The 14,611-nt window shown below is 44.8% G+C and overlaps 1 protein-coding gene across 8 annotated transcripts in view; it reads right to left on the reverse strand.

Moving 5' to 3' along the window:
* The window catches only part of PALM2AKAP2 (PALM2 and AKAP2 fusion), a 451,099-nt gene that overhangs the window by 144,695 nt on the left and 291,793 nt on the right, over positions 1 to 14,611 (reverse strand). The window lies entirely within an intron of this gene.

Below are 14,611 nucleotides of genomic sequence, written 5' to 3' on the forward strand. Positions count from 1 at the left end.
GGACAGGGAGCTCGATCTCACAAACCTAAGATCATGACCCAAGCTGAAGTCAAGAGTTGGACCCTCAACTGACTAAGCCACCCAGGTGCCCCAAAGTAGATTGATTTTAAAACAGACTTGGCCACAGCTGGTTAGGAGCTCACTGTGGGAACTAGTGGGAGAACCAGGACCACAGCAAATTGCTTCTCTAGTCAAAGCCACAGTTTTCCTTACCTGTACAATGAGGGCAGTAATGGAAACCATTTAGGGTTTTGGTGTGGTTTAAATGAGATAATACATGTAACTCCACAACTCAGTGCCCAGAACATAGCAAGTACTTGATAAAAGTTAGTCATTATCATTATCTCTATTCCTTGATACCACAGTGGCTTCACTTTCAAATCAACAACTTCTAGGAATATCTGGCAATAAAAATTGCAGCTAAGAAAAGTGCTGCCAGGAGAGTTAACATATATCCAGATCTAAATAGAAGGTTCTAGAGTCTTTGGGGGGGCTGGGATCATAATTAGCCCCTCTGTTGGATTGTCCAGCTAACTTGTTTTTTTTCCAGAAATAGTGGTGATGATTTGTTCTCTTCTGTGTTGCCAGATGATCATGATTCTTAATTAGTCTTATTAAGAAATTACTTTAGCCACATGGGAATGTCTGACTCCTAATTTTTAGCAGATTTGGGAGTCTGTAGTGGGAAGTCAACTTGCCTGGTGTTATGAGCTGATTATGTACTCCCCCCTTCGTTATATTGAAGGTCTAACCCTTGTACCCTCAGGATGTGATTGTATTTTGGAGACAGAGTCTTTAAAGAGCTGATGGAGTTAAAATGAGATCTTTACAGTGAGCCCTAATCCAGTCTTACTGGTGTCCTAACAAGAAGAGGACATTTGGACACATAGAGGCACTGCACACAGAAAGAAGACCATGTGAGGACACACGGAAAAACTGGTCATCTGCAAGCCAGGGAGAGTGGTCTCGCTGGAAAGAGCAGAAGAAAGCAAAACCTGCCAACATGTTGATCTTGGATTTCTGGGCTCTAGAAGTATGAGAAAATTAATGTCTATTATTTAAGCACCCATAGTAAATGCATCCACCTGGGAACCATAAGGTGAGGGCATAAGACAGGAGAGGCTCTGACTTGCAGCTGATGGATGGGAGACGGTAAGCAATCCCGAGAAGCTGGTCATGGCAGCGTTTGGGACCAGAACCCCAGAACCTCCCCTCAGAGCTCAAGACTGAGAAAGGGCAAGACCAATGATGTAGGACAAAGAAATAGGAGGTGGCCCAGATGGATTCCAGAGACAGAACCAAAGACCTTGACTGGGATTTTAAATCTTCTTAGCAGGCTGCTTGTATGTGGGGAGGTTGTTTAAAGAGTATTTGCTTCTGAACTGTCACAGGGCTGAATGTGTTGAAGGCAGAAGGATAAGTGATATCAATTAATTTTTATATTGTTTGATGACCCAGTGTTTTTTTCAGTTCAAGAGGGCTTGTGTGATTGGAAACAAACAAGCCTGATGTTTCGGAGTTTAAAAACCCATTTGGGAGTTTGGCTTGACCCACTACAGAAGTCTGGAAGCTAAAATGCAGACACTCTTTGACTAGACTTTTGGGATGTATTTCCCATCAGAGTATTTATATCCCAAAGTCTTCTTTTACCATCATGTGCAAATTTATCTACTTCTTTCCTGGACACAGATGCAAATTTTTAAAGCACCCACAACTCAAAATGACAAAAGATCACTCGGGTGATTTGATAGATGATGGGGACAAAATTATTAATGTGAGTTCTTCCCTATCTCCCTCTCTGCAGGTTCCAGAGGAATCTGGTTCTGGCCAGCTCCATTTTTCTTCCTTTCTTGCCCTTAAAGGAGAGCTCAATATTTCCCAGCCCAGAAGGCATTTACAATTCAGACTTTGGGAAATAAGTAGAAAGAGACAAGCTAGAAAGGGAAGAGGAAAATGCAAGAGAAAACAAAAAGCATATGCTCAGCTGCATATTTTAGATAGATTTCAAATAGGTAAGTAGATAGATGGATAAATGAATGGGTGAATGGATAGATAGAAATAAATAGAAATCTATTTATCTGCCTGTCCGTTCACCTATCCACCTACCTACCTATCTCTACCTAACTACCTACCCACCTATCAAAAGACATCAGTGGTTTGAAGCAAGGAATCAAAGATTCATAATGGACAGTCATTGCTTTGTCCTTTCCAACACTGATTCCCTTTTATTATGTTAATAGCACCTCAAATTCCCCTTGGGGATACTGTCCTCCATTCCTACTCTGTATGATTTAGATAGGTCTATCTCTGTTCTTCACCTTCCCTCCTCAAAATATAAGCAAAATCCCAATGATGAGTTTAGGATGAGTATATGACAAATGCAAGGGGACAAAGTTGAACTAATGAGAGTCAACCCTGGGACTTGCCTTAGAATGGAAAAGGAGAACTTTCCTAGTGAGTTTGCTAAAATGCTAATATTTAAGCCTAGGGGTACTGGTGGACACCATATGGGAAAAGCTTTTCTAAGAATAAAGCAAACAGAGAGGAAGACAAAGCTTGAAAATGGAATTCAGGGCAAAAGAAAAACTCCCAGACTTCACAGTTTTGTGAGAAAATTGGATTTTTTTGAACACTACTTTGAAATAGAATTCTGTCATTCCAACAAGTACTGGCCAGGACGGAGGGACCCCAAGAAGAGCAGCTGCAGGGGACAGAAAAAGGAAGTTCTACTGAGGCTTGTCAAAAATTTAAAGTAAAGATGAGAATTCATTTTAGTGATTTATAGATGCTAGATTGTGTTTCTGTGCATATGATATTTTACCAAGACTGGACCAAGTGTGGTTCCAGAGTTTTGCAGAGTCCTTCTCAACAGGACTCATAAAATTAGCAAATTAGAAGAGATTCGGGAAGACATCTGGTCCTATTCTCTACTTAATGCGTACATCTCTTTAAGCATCTTGAAAAACAACTCACTCCGATTCTATTTGCATACTTCAAGGGACTAGGAAATTACTCCCGTTATGGGTTGACCGTTATGGGTTGAATTGTGTTCCCCAGGAAGATATGTTGAAGACCTAACCCCTGGCACCTCAGAATATGGTCTTATATATGAAATAGGGCCTTTGTGGTTATAATCAAAGTAGGACGAGGTCATGAGTGTAGACCCTAATCCAGTATGGCTGGTGTCCTTACAAGAAGAGAAGGCCACGTGAAGATGAGGCAGAGATGAGAGGTATATTGCTAGAAGCTCAGAGAGGCCTGGAGGGATCTGTCCCTAAAGACTTCAGAGAGACCATAGCCCTGACATCACCTTGATTTGGGACTTCTGGCTTCCAAAACCATGTAAGAATACATTTCAACCCAGGAAAAAATAAATGGTTATATTAGCCATCCAGTTTGAAGCACCATGTTTCCCAGGGAGCCCTGGGAAACCGATACACAGCCCATTCCATTTTTAACAAGTTCCATGTTGGAATGTACTCCTTGATACTGAGCTAAAACTTAGTGCAACTACTAATCCTAGCTCAGCTTTCTGGAGTCAAACACACACTTATTTCTGCCTCTAGGAAACAGCCTTTAAGTATTCCAGGCTGCGAATACAGCCAGCAAGAGGTCTCTTTGTTTATGCTCCTGGACCATTCACATCCTGGTGCCTTCCAAAGCCTGATGCCTGGGACGCCTGGGTGGCTCAGCAGGTTAAAGCATCTGCCTTCAGTTTGGGTCATGATCCTGGGGTTCTGGACTGAGCCCTGCATTGGGCTCTCTGCTCAGCCTGCTTCCTCCTCTCTTTCTGCCTACCTCTCTTCCTACTTGTGATCTCTGTCAAATAAATAAATAAAATCTTAAAAACAAACAAAAAAACAAACAATAAAGCCTGATGCCTCCCAACGCTTGGTCATGGCGACCATGGAGCCTTTCCCTATTTTTTCAGCGGTCGCCACAGCTACATTATTCAAAACATCCTCTGTGCCTTCTTCTTTGAGATACGAGCTAACGAGGCTTTGGGATAAACTGCAACCCGGCATTCGGGGTGGCACTTGCTCCCACTGAAAATCCTCCCAAGAGACATTTTTCATCATCATCTTAAAGAAATATGATGGTGGTTAAGACACAATGAGAAGCTATTGAAGGAAGAAGCAAAAAGGCGAGACATGGAGAGAAGTTTGTTAATAGACAACATTTAAAAAACATTCTGGGGGCACCTGGATGGCTCAGTGGGTTAAGCTGCTGCCTTCGGCTTGGGTCATGATCTCAGGGTCCTGGGATCGAGTCCCTCATCGGGCTCTCTGCTCAGTGGGGAGCCTGCTTCTCTCTCTCTCTGCCTGCCTTGCCTCTCTGCCTACTTGTGATCTCTGTCAAATAAATAAATAAAATCTTTAAAAAAAAAAAAAAAAAACCATTCTGGCTCCTTCCCAACTGTAATGCAGGAAGGTTTCCTCTCAAAGCTGGTCCCACCCCAAGCTGTACTTCTAGGTCCCCTATGCCCCCCCAGGCAGGGACAGAGGGAAAGGGGAACTATTCTCAAGGATCCATATCCCTGGGCCTTAAGTCAGAGGAAGTTCCCGTTAACCAAAGATAAAGTCCTCCATTAGTGGAAAACCAATTACTCAGTCCTGAGGGGAAATTTGGAAAACAAAGAGAAAGCCTTTCAACATCGTCTTCTTATTTTTTCTCCAAGAATAAAAATATTACCACAGACTCACAGGATTCTGGGCACACGCTGATCTCACAACGAACAAAAGGCAAGGTGTTCTGACAAAAGCGCCAATTTCTGGCAATGTCACAGATTCCAATGTACACTCCCACATTTGAATGACTTGTAGCTTTGGTCTGATGCCTACTGGGGTAAAGAGAAGCTGCTTTTGTCCTGTGTAGCCAGGAATCTTTACTTTTGCTTTGATGGAGAGTTAAATTTGGGAACCACTTCAAAGGTAGCTCTTGGAGCTTGGATTAAGACTCTGAAGGGCTAGTTCTAGATTCTGCCCTGGGGCTCATCTTTAGACGGGGGTCAATTTGAGGTCACTTTTGGGAAGTGCTTTGACAACACCATATGGAGACGCGCATGCACAGTGCACCCACGAGTGCCCACATGCCGAAGGGCCACACTTCCGTTCTTCACGAGGACCTCTATTAGCCAAACCATAAGGAGACAACGGGTTAAGCCGTCGTGAACACAAGGCATTTGTTTTTCTCCTAAATTCTTTCCATTCTGGAGTAAGAAGACTTGAGAGGGGAATACATTTATTTTCTCCCTTCCTTCCACAGATGTTCAGAGAGACAATTCCTAACTGACGTGGCAGTTCAGCATTTAGATGAGAATTGGGATCTCTGGAGACAGACCCGCCAGTGATGAAGGCGGTAGCCACCCATAGCAACTCATGACTTAGATGGGGTGGACCAGGTTTGAATGACAATAGCAGAAGCTTGCAGAGTTTCTCTGGGTGGATGTCCAGACAGCCCACCAAGAGTGGGGCATGACAGAGCTCTGCATCTCCTCACTCTTGATAACCCCAACAGAAGTAAGCACCTCCGCTGAGAGTCTCTTACCAAAATAATGTATTTATTTTCTTTTTTCCCAAGATTTTATGTATTTGTCAGAGAGAAAGAGAGAGAACACAAGCAGGGGGAGTGGCAGGCTCCCCACTGAGCAAGGAGCCCAATGAGGTACTCGATCCCAGGACCCTGGGATCAGGTCCTCAGCCAAAGGCAGAGTCTTAACCAACTGAGCCACCAGGTGTCTCCAGAATAATATATTTAAAACAGGCTATATGGACTGGTAAATATTGAGAAAAAGCTTTTTTGCTATCATCATTTTAGCTAGGGTCTTCCAGAAGAATGTTAGTATTCAAGGCAAATGGAACCAGGGTGGGGGGCACAATAAGAGGGTGACAGCTTGAAGGAGGCCTCGTCTGCCAGCTTGACCACAAGTGAGCAGCCGTGGGGCATCCAGAAGGAGAGTGAGAGAGTGGCTGGAGCACCTTCTAGGGTTGGAGAAGACTTATGGCAAGTTACAAGTGGATAGACCCAGCTGCTTGCCTTTCCAGTTGCTGTGGGACAAGATGACAGAATGGCAGACTTGATGCTTGGGTACAGGGAGGGGGAGGGGCCGTTGGGAGAGGGCCATTTGCCATTTGCCAAAAGGGTGTCCTTCTTGCTCTAGTCGCTAACTGCCCTTCAGTCTCCAAGTACCTGGAATGCTTTGGCGGAGAAAACCTCCCAACACGCTCCTGTACCCTTTTGCTTGCTTGCTTTTTACTACTTATAAATGTTGACCTCTTATAAGGAAGACTTTGCAATATAGGCGTACTTCGTAGTTATGGTCTATGATTCAAAAATTCTATAGCGATCATTGAGTGGTAGTGAATGTCTTTACACAACTACTGTATAAATGTGGTTGGCTAGGGGTTTTCAAATTTAGGGGATGTGAAACTCTAAAGAAACTGCAAGCAGACTAACTCATCCCAAATGGACTGCCTATACCTTGGTTATCATTAAAGAAACACACATTGAATCAATAATTTCATTATATATAACTTTCAAATTTATAATGATACATAAAAATGATAGAAACTCAGCTTTGTCAGAGAACAAGCACACTAAGGCATTGTAGGTTGGTACTGTAAAGTGATTTTGTCTTTTGAGAGAATAATCTAGAATACATGGAAGGGAAGTGTAGCAGAAACTACCTTCCTCTGTAAAACAGAAACCATCCAACCCTGGTATGCTGCTCTCCTTCACACGGCCCTGTGTTTCACTAAATCAATCATAGGAATCCTATGCTCCTTGTTATGCCAGGGTAGGAAAGGCAATGGCCAATGAAACACTGAATGAACGATGCAAGAGAAGCTAGATAGGGTCCTTTGGGAAATATTTCCTTGTTCTTTAAAAGTGACATAGATGAAGAAATATCCCTCTCTTGTTCTACTGAACATTGCCAGATCTCTGGGGTTGGTGATGCTTGGAATGTGGCAGCCATTTTGTGACCATGAGAACAGAGGCCCAGTGACACAGATGACTCCCTCAGGCTGGCAGAACGGAGACATGGAAGCAAGCTAGGCCATTGAGGATGTTACCATGTAGTGAAATTAATTCCAGAGCAGCCCCACTCCAGGGGTTATTCTGGGCAATTATATCGCTTCTTTATTGTTTAAGCCAACAGAGAGAGAATTTTCTCTTACTTGTAGCAAAAGCACTCCGGGAAGCTATAAGATTGTTTGTAGTCTTTGAAACAGTAATTCACTTTGGAGGAGATATATCAAAGTAGTGGCCAAAAGATTAAAAATTTCTCTCCCAAACTGAAAAATTCAGAGACACGTGTACATGAAAATCACACTATGAAAAAGCAAAGCAGAATATAAAAGGGTAGGTACACAATCCTAACAATGTAAATATTGCCATGGCTTGTACTAAACTCCATGAGCAAATTGAACTTCATAGTGATAGCTTATCGTTGAATGCATATTGGATTCTGTTTCTATAAATTATTACTCAGTCAAAATTTTTATTTTCAAAAAGTGTATGAGAAATGGCATCAGACCCCAAATATGAACTTTTTCATGAAATAAACAGCAGAGAAATAACTGTTGAAAAGCTAGGAAATGATTCTAGAACTAGTCATTTCATGTCTGTGATTCCGAGCCTCCTCCTTTGATGTAATTACCCATTACAATAACCCAAATGTATGAAACATCTTTTCAAAGAATGTCAAACACAGACTTCAAAGAAGGGAAAGGGTAGGATTCTGGAGAAATGAAGAAAGAAGACCAAGGGAAAACAGTGCAGGGAACTGTCAACATCTCTTACACAATGGATTTCCGAAAATATGTCATAAGCACAGCCTGAAGCTTGGCTTAATTGGCACAAACACAAGGGAAATAGAAAATCTAAGTCAGAGGGGCTGTCACACTGAAAAATTGGTCTGCCTCTGCCTGAACATCAGAGAAAATGTGGAGCAGGGAAAATCCGGACATGAAGGAACCCTATCAAATTTACATCCGATGGAAAGGCTATAGGAATATTTTTGTAGTAGGCAATTACGGCATTTTATTTTTGGAACTCCTCTTTCAAGTGTCACCAATGAAAGTGAATTCTGTTATGTGTATTGACAACTAAATTAGGACAGATTGAAAATCAAGGCCAAGAAAATTACTGTAATATTGGGAGGTTCACCTATGAACTACAGCAAAATAATTCAAGAAAACACATTCAATTACATTTAGGGAAATTCCCCTTTCCCCTTAAGCTTTCACACAGCATGCTGTCATTCGGTTCCTCCAACACTGACTCAAACAACACCTTATATTAAGGCTTTGTTAAATATTAACATCTTTTTTTTTTTTTAACCAAAGCTTAAGGTTAAATGTTTTCAGATCTGGATTTTGGTGGGGGTCAAATTTCTTCTGAATTTGATTAAGTATTACCAGTTGAAGCCAGTTTAATGAGACAAAAAAGATGTCAGTTTACTGAAAATTTGAAAAGTATGCAGTGAATTAAAAAAAACAAAAACAGCAACAACTCAGACTTTTAGAAGACAAGGAAGCATATTCTACATAGGTATTTTACCTTGTTATAGATAGCAAATGTTTAGGGCAGGAATAGTCCACAGATGTGCACTGCTTTCTAAAAACTTAATACAATAAATACCGGACACTGTAAAGCACAAATTTTTAATTCTAAAAGGAGACACCTTGCATTGTCTTTTAAAGGTCAGTTCTCCATCAAAATAGCCATTTGATTTTAGCCACTCCAATAGTGTCATTAAAAATAGAGAGGATTAAGGATCTCTAAGTCAATGGAGAAGTTAACTCCAAAAAATGGTCCAGACAAAAAGGAAAGATGAGGTCATATCCACCTTTGGTGAATTTTTATTACCTCATCAGGATTCTTTTTTTTAAGGATTATTTCTTAAGAGTGATATTTCACCTCTTGATGTTGAAAAAAGATAATTACTTACGGTGATTTATGCAATAATCTCATATCTCATTATTTGTTTTCTGTGCAAATGATCTTCTCGATGCCAACAGGTGCTCTGACTGACAGAGGTTTTTGTTGTTTTTTTTTTTTAAGATTTTATTTATTTATTTGACAGAGAGAGAGAGGGAGGGAACACAAGCAAGGGGAGTGGGAGAGGGAAAAGCAGGCTGTCCGCTGAGCAGGGAGCCTCATGCGGGGCTCCATCCCAAGACTCTGAGATCATAACCTGAGCTAAAGGCAGACCCTTAACGACTGAGCCACCCTGGAGCCCCTCACAGAGTTTTAAACCAGAATATCCCGGGGTGCCTGGATGGCTCAGTTGGTTGGGCAACTGCCTTTGGCTTGGGTCATGGTCCCGGAGTCCCTGGACCGAGTCCCGTATCAAGCTCCTGTCTCCGTGGGAGGCTGCTTCTCCCTCTGAGCTTCTCCCCTCTCATGCTCTCTCTCACTGTCTCTCAAATGGATAAATAAAAATCTTTAAAAAAAAAAACAAAAACCCAAAAAACCCCCAATATCCTATGGTGGACACTCACGTCCAGAAAGCCCAACCTCATACTGAATACTGCGTCTCCCATCAGTGAGGGTGTCTCCAGGTCTGAGGGGCTCTGACTGCTGCACGCAGGCTTCTGGTTGGTCCCTACACTGTAGATAACTGAGCCCCACTGGAAGATCAGTAAAATGGGCAGAATTTGCAAATAGGAATAAAGAACATGCACACATTGGAATATTACGCAGCTCTGTGTGTATAAACATGTTCATATGTATTAACATGGAAAACTCTCCAGAACAGACCATTAAATACAAGAAGAAAAAAGATGCAAAATCCTGTAGGTAGTATTATACTTTTTGTATTAAAAAGGGAGGAGAATAAGAACATATTTTTGAATTTGGTTATATTTGCATACAGGAACACATGGGTAAAAAATCAGCTCAGGGTGGTTTACCTTTTGCGGGGAAGGGGCAGAGGGAGGAATGGTGGGCATGCATTCCAAATAAGATATCTCATTGTGTACCTTTGTATCACATTTTCACTCTGAATCATGTGAATCTATCACATAGTGAAAAAACAAGTCATTTAGTAAGAATAAACTCAGCAACGGTTTTCCCATATCACAGTCTGTGGGGATAACTCATGAAAATATATTTTTTAAAGATTTTATTTATTTATTTGACAGACAGAGATCACAGGTAGGCCGAGAGGCAGGCAGAGAAGGGGAAGCAGGCTCCCCGCTGAGCAGAGAACACGATGCAGGGCTCCATCCCAGGGCCCTGAGATCATGACCTGAGCTAAAGGCAGAGGCTTTAACCCACTGAGCCACCCAGGCGCCCCAACTCATGAAAATATTTTAAACCCAATGTACACAGTTTGTAAGCTACTTAAAATGGTTTTACCTATAGGTCACTTTGAAGGCCACCAAACTCAGGCTCAGAACTCTGTTCCGAGAGTCGAATGTCCATTTCTACTCCCAGTGGCCTTGGCGACTTTAGCAGCCCCCTGCTTGCATGTCTCTTCCAACATGTGCCTCCTCTGAACTGACTTTTGTACTAGGCAATCATGAAGCCAGAAGGACTTCCCTGACACACAGCGGTACAGCTGTGAGTATCTGTCACCGAACATTAAAAAACGAACCACAAATCCCTAGAAAGATCTTTTAAGTCATGTTTGACTTTTAAAAACTTCTTTAAAGAATTCATTTACTTATTTGGGAGAGAGAGAGAGCGTGGCGCGCAAGAAGAGGGGAGGGGTAGAGGGAGAAGCAGGCTTCCTGCTGAGCAGGGAGCCCGATGTGGGGCTCGATCCCAGGACCCCGAGATCATGACCTGAGCCGAAGGCAGATGCCTAACCCACTGAGCCACCCAGGCGCTCTCTTTGGAATCTTTTATGTTTTATTGATGTTTTCCTAATTTCTGTTTCTGAGAGTCAGCTTAAACGGCTTGTGAGCTACTGGGCTAAGGGCATGAGAACAGGGAGATAGAGCAGAGAGGAAGGGAGGGAGTAAAAGCAGAGAGAGGGCACATGAAGGGAGAGACAGAGAAAGGGGAGAGACCGTGTAGAAAACGAGAAAGGGAAGGGGGCATGGAAGAGAAGGAGAAAGGCAAATACATCAACCAAAACCAGCACAGTAACCAGGTGCCGGAAACCACGAGCACATTTGGTCACGAGAATACATGTAGGTTTTCAGGCGAGCCCACAAAAGCCCGTTGAACTGGTCAAAAGGACTGTTTTCTCACCCATTCCTGAGTGCAGAGAGGGTTGGAGGGAAAATGTTTTAAGTAGAGGAGGCCACTTCCGGTGCCCGGCTTCCATACCTCCCCCTCACCCTCTGGCCCCGCCCAGGACTAATGGGGTCTGGTTTTCACGTAGCCCGGAGACCCTCAGTGGGCTGATGGCCCCCTCCCTCTTTTTCGTTAAGAACCAAACCAAACCCAACCAAAACTTTCCCTCTCTGCTCACCATCCTTGTCTCAGACATTAGGGAGAAGTTTGCTCGATTGCATGTATGCATTAATGACTTACTAACCTGCTCAGAGGCATTTTTCTGCTCCCAAAGTCCTATGCCAGCAGCGGCTGGTGGGGGCCAGGGGAACAGCTCAGACTCACAGGAAATGGCCAGACCACTGCCCATGCTCAGGTTTTCTGGCTCCCCTTCGAGACTTTCATGGCCTTAAATCATAGCTGGTTTTTCAAAGCCACTTAGAATTTAAAGCAGCAAAAGCGCCTGGGACCCAGGCAGCCGACAAGTACTCACTGAATGTCTCCCGGTGTGGGCAGGATGCCGGGGGCGGGGGGGGGGGGGGGGGGGGACGCAAATGGAGGTTATTATCCACAGCTGAACCTGCTTCTAAGCTCCTGGGATGAGCCCAAAGTCTCAAGAGAGCAGAGAAGGAGCGAGAAAGCTGCTTGGTTGGTAGGAGCTGGTTTGGGGAGATGGGACCTGGGCAGAGGCCCTGGGCAAGGTGCTTACCTCTCCTGATCCTCAGTGTTCCTAAAGGAACACTCAGAACCCTTTTCAAGTTGGATAAATCCTCCCACTCGAGCTCCAAATCACCTCCAGAAAGAATTCTCCTCACATAAGAATTCGAACAATTTAGTAAGTAATTGAGATCAGCTTAGCCCAGGGGCAGGCCAGTTTGATGACACCCTGTTCTAGAACGGAGTGAGGGGAGGACCACCATGGCTGGATGACTTTGTCCAAGGACACCAGGAAGGGATGAACTCATGGCCCAAAGCCTGGTTCTTTCCTCCACACCAAGGGAGCACCTTTTGTCTGCAGAACTCGGGGACCTCAGAACTGAGAAGAGTCATGGTGTACAGGCCTGTACAGGTAGGAGGCACAGGTAAGGGTCAGAGAGCACAGAGCAGGCCCCCACTCCAGGGACGCCGAGGTCAAGATAAGGTGTGACAGGGAGCTTAGTATGTGTGGTGTGGCCTTTCCACACTTTTAGGAGCATCCCAAGGACACTTGCGTCTCTCTGCCGGTCTTCAAAAACTGGCCTGCTTTCGGGGAAGGCCTGTGGCTGTCCAGACTGGTCTAAGACTGGGGAGAAAGCCTTAATTCAGGTGAGGGATGTATTCAGCACACAGACCTAAACCACATTCTCTACTCACCTTTCCAAAACAAGTAAACTCCCCAAATCCTCACTGGTTGTTTTTCAATGTATTCTTGAATTTGAAGGGAGTCTAAGGGGTGTCCTTAATCACCATTCCCCAAACCCAGCAGTACGATGGGACAGTGGCAGGATGGACTTTCTCCTACTGCACCCCTCAGTTTTACATGAAGAGTTGCGCTCAAGGGGCGCCTGGCTGGCTCAGTGAGTTAAAGCCTCTGCCTTTGGCTCAGGTCATGATCCCAAGGTCCTGGGATCAAGCCACACATCAGGCTCTCTGCCTGGCAGGGAGCCTGCTTCCTCCTCTCTCTCTGCCTGCCTCTCTGCCTACTTGTGATCTCTGTCTGTCAAATAAATAAATAAAATCTTTAAAAAAAAAAAAAAAGAGTTGAGCTCCATCCCTTGTTAGCTTCATTCGTGGGGATAGGGCCCTTCCTGGACACCTGTTGTGGCCAAGCGTGAGGAACAAGCATAATAAAGCCAGGAGCTAAAAAGACGCGCTTGGAAGGACAGGCCCAGAGAAAGGTCATGCCTGTTTGGAGAGGACAGAGACGATAGCCGACAGCTTTAAACCTGGTTTACTGAATTTCTGCAAAGGTTGGTGCGGTGTGTGTGTCAGGGGGAGGGTACCGGCATTCATTCCCATTGCCAACGGAAAGGGACACAGGGGTGACAGGGAGGCCATACTCCTGCACAGATCTCCTGAAGCCATCCGTCCCTCAAATTCTTCCTCTCCCCTCCTCGCCAGACTTAAAATGGAAGACCTGGACCAGAGAACCACATGGAAAAGATAGAAATAATCAAGGAGCCCGATGACATCTGCCTGTCCTCCGTGCCCCCAGAACGCCAGCTCACACCACTCGGACAGAAAAATGGAGACAGGTGTGTCCACAGTGACAAGGCCAAATGGCTCAGGAGGATTTGCCATGATTGCTCCATTTCTTCAGAAAGCTCTGGAAGCCACAGCTTGGGGTAGCAAGGAGTCCCAGGGAGAAGGTCAAGGAAATCACAAGACAGGACATGAAGGGATGGAAAAAGAGTCTCTGCTCAGGGATCCAGAGGAAGCAAACAGAAGCCACAAGGCAGACTAATATTCCTCCGTGCGATTATTCTGCAAAGGCTGGAAGAGCCCGAGTTGGTCCAGGGAGAAAGTCCTTCACGTGGCCATGTGAGCAAGGTGGGGACAGCCACTAGACACGATGCTTTTTCTCAGGGAGCTTTACGAACAGCTTTGAGAGTGACTGGCTGACCCGGACTAAGGGTGAATACTGGGCATTCCACGTGGCCAAGTGTGTTGAGTGCAGGCATGTTATGGAATATGTGAGTGGTCACAAGTTGGCTGGGGGGCGCTTAAGTGAGCCTGGCCGGAAGAACCTAGGTTTTCTTTGTGATCCTTCTGCTCTACCTCCCACTGTGACCTGCAGAAATTCCTACCTAGCTTCAGCGACATCTATGGCATGTCTTAGCCTGCTTTCTAGACTGTGAACTCCGGGAAGACCGGGGTTTTCCGCGCTTACCTCTCTCAGCCTACTGCAGCTGCCACCTCGGGGCCTGAGGCTGAGAAGACACACATCCTTCCAACCACTCACCCCCACACCTGTGGGGTTTATCTTCCTGCCCAGCATCTCCTCCACTGTTTTCTGGAAAATGCCCCTTTGTTCAATCCAACATTATAGTTGGAGGGAGATCTCTCATCTTCAAAAACCTATCCCCCCTCATCCCAGATTGGACATAGGTAGACATCTAAAAGGGCCAAGGGCTCTGGTCCAGGGATGGACAACTAACCAGGCTGGGCCACTCAGAGCTCTTTCCAGAACCCCAGACCCCTGTCTCCTTGCTCCTATTGCAAGGTGGGGCTGAAAATGGAGGGCTTGATAGTCGATGGCAGGTGTGTCCCCAGCTGTGTGGACAGAGCCTGCCTGAAAGGCTGAGGCTGACACTCAGGAAGAGGCCAAGGCAGTGGGGAAAGGGCCACGGCCAGTGGCATTTGGAGCCTTGTCCGTCACGCCTGCAGCTCAGCTGCCACCCCG

Source organism: Neovison vison, chromosome 9 (assembly GCF_020171115.1).
Source record: "Neovison vison isolate M4711 chromosome 9, ASM_NN_V1, whole genome shotgun sequence".
Taxonomy (NCBI): domain Eukaryota; kingdom Metazoa; phylum Chordata; class Mammalia; order Carnivora; family Mustelidae; genus Neogale; species Neogale vison.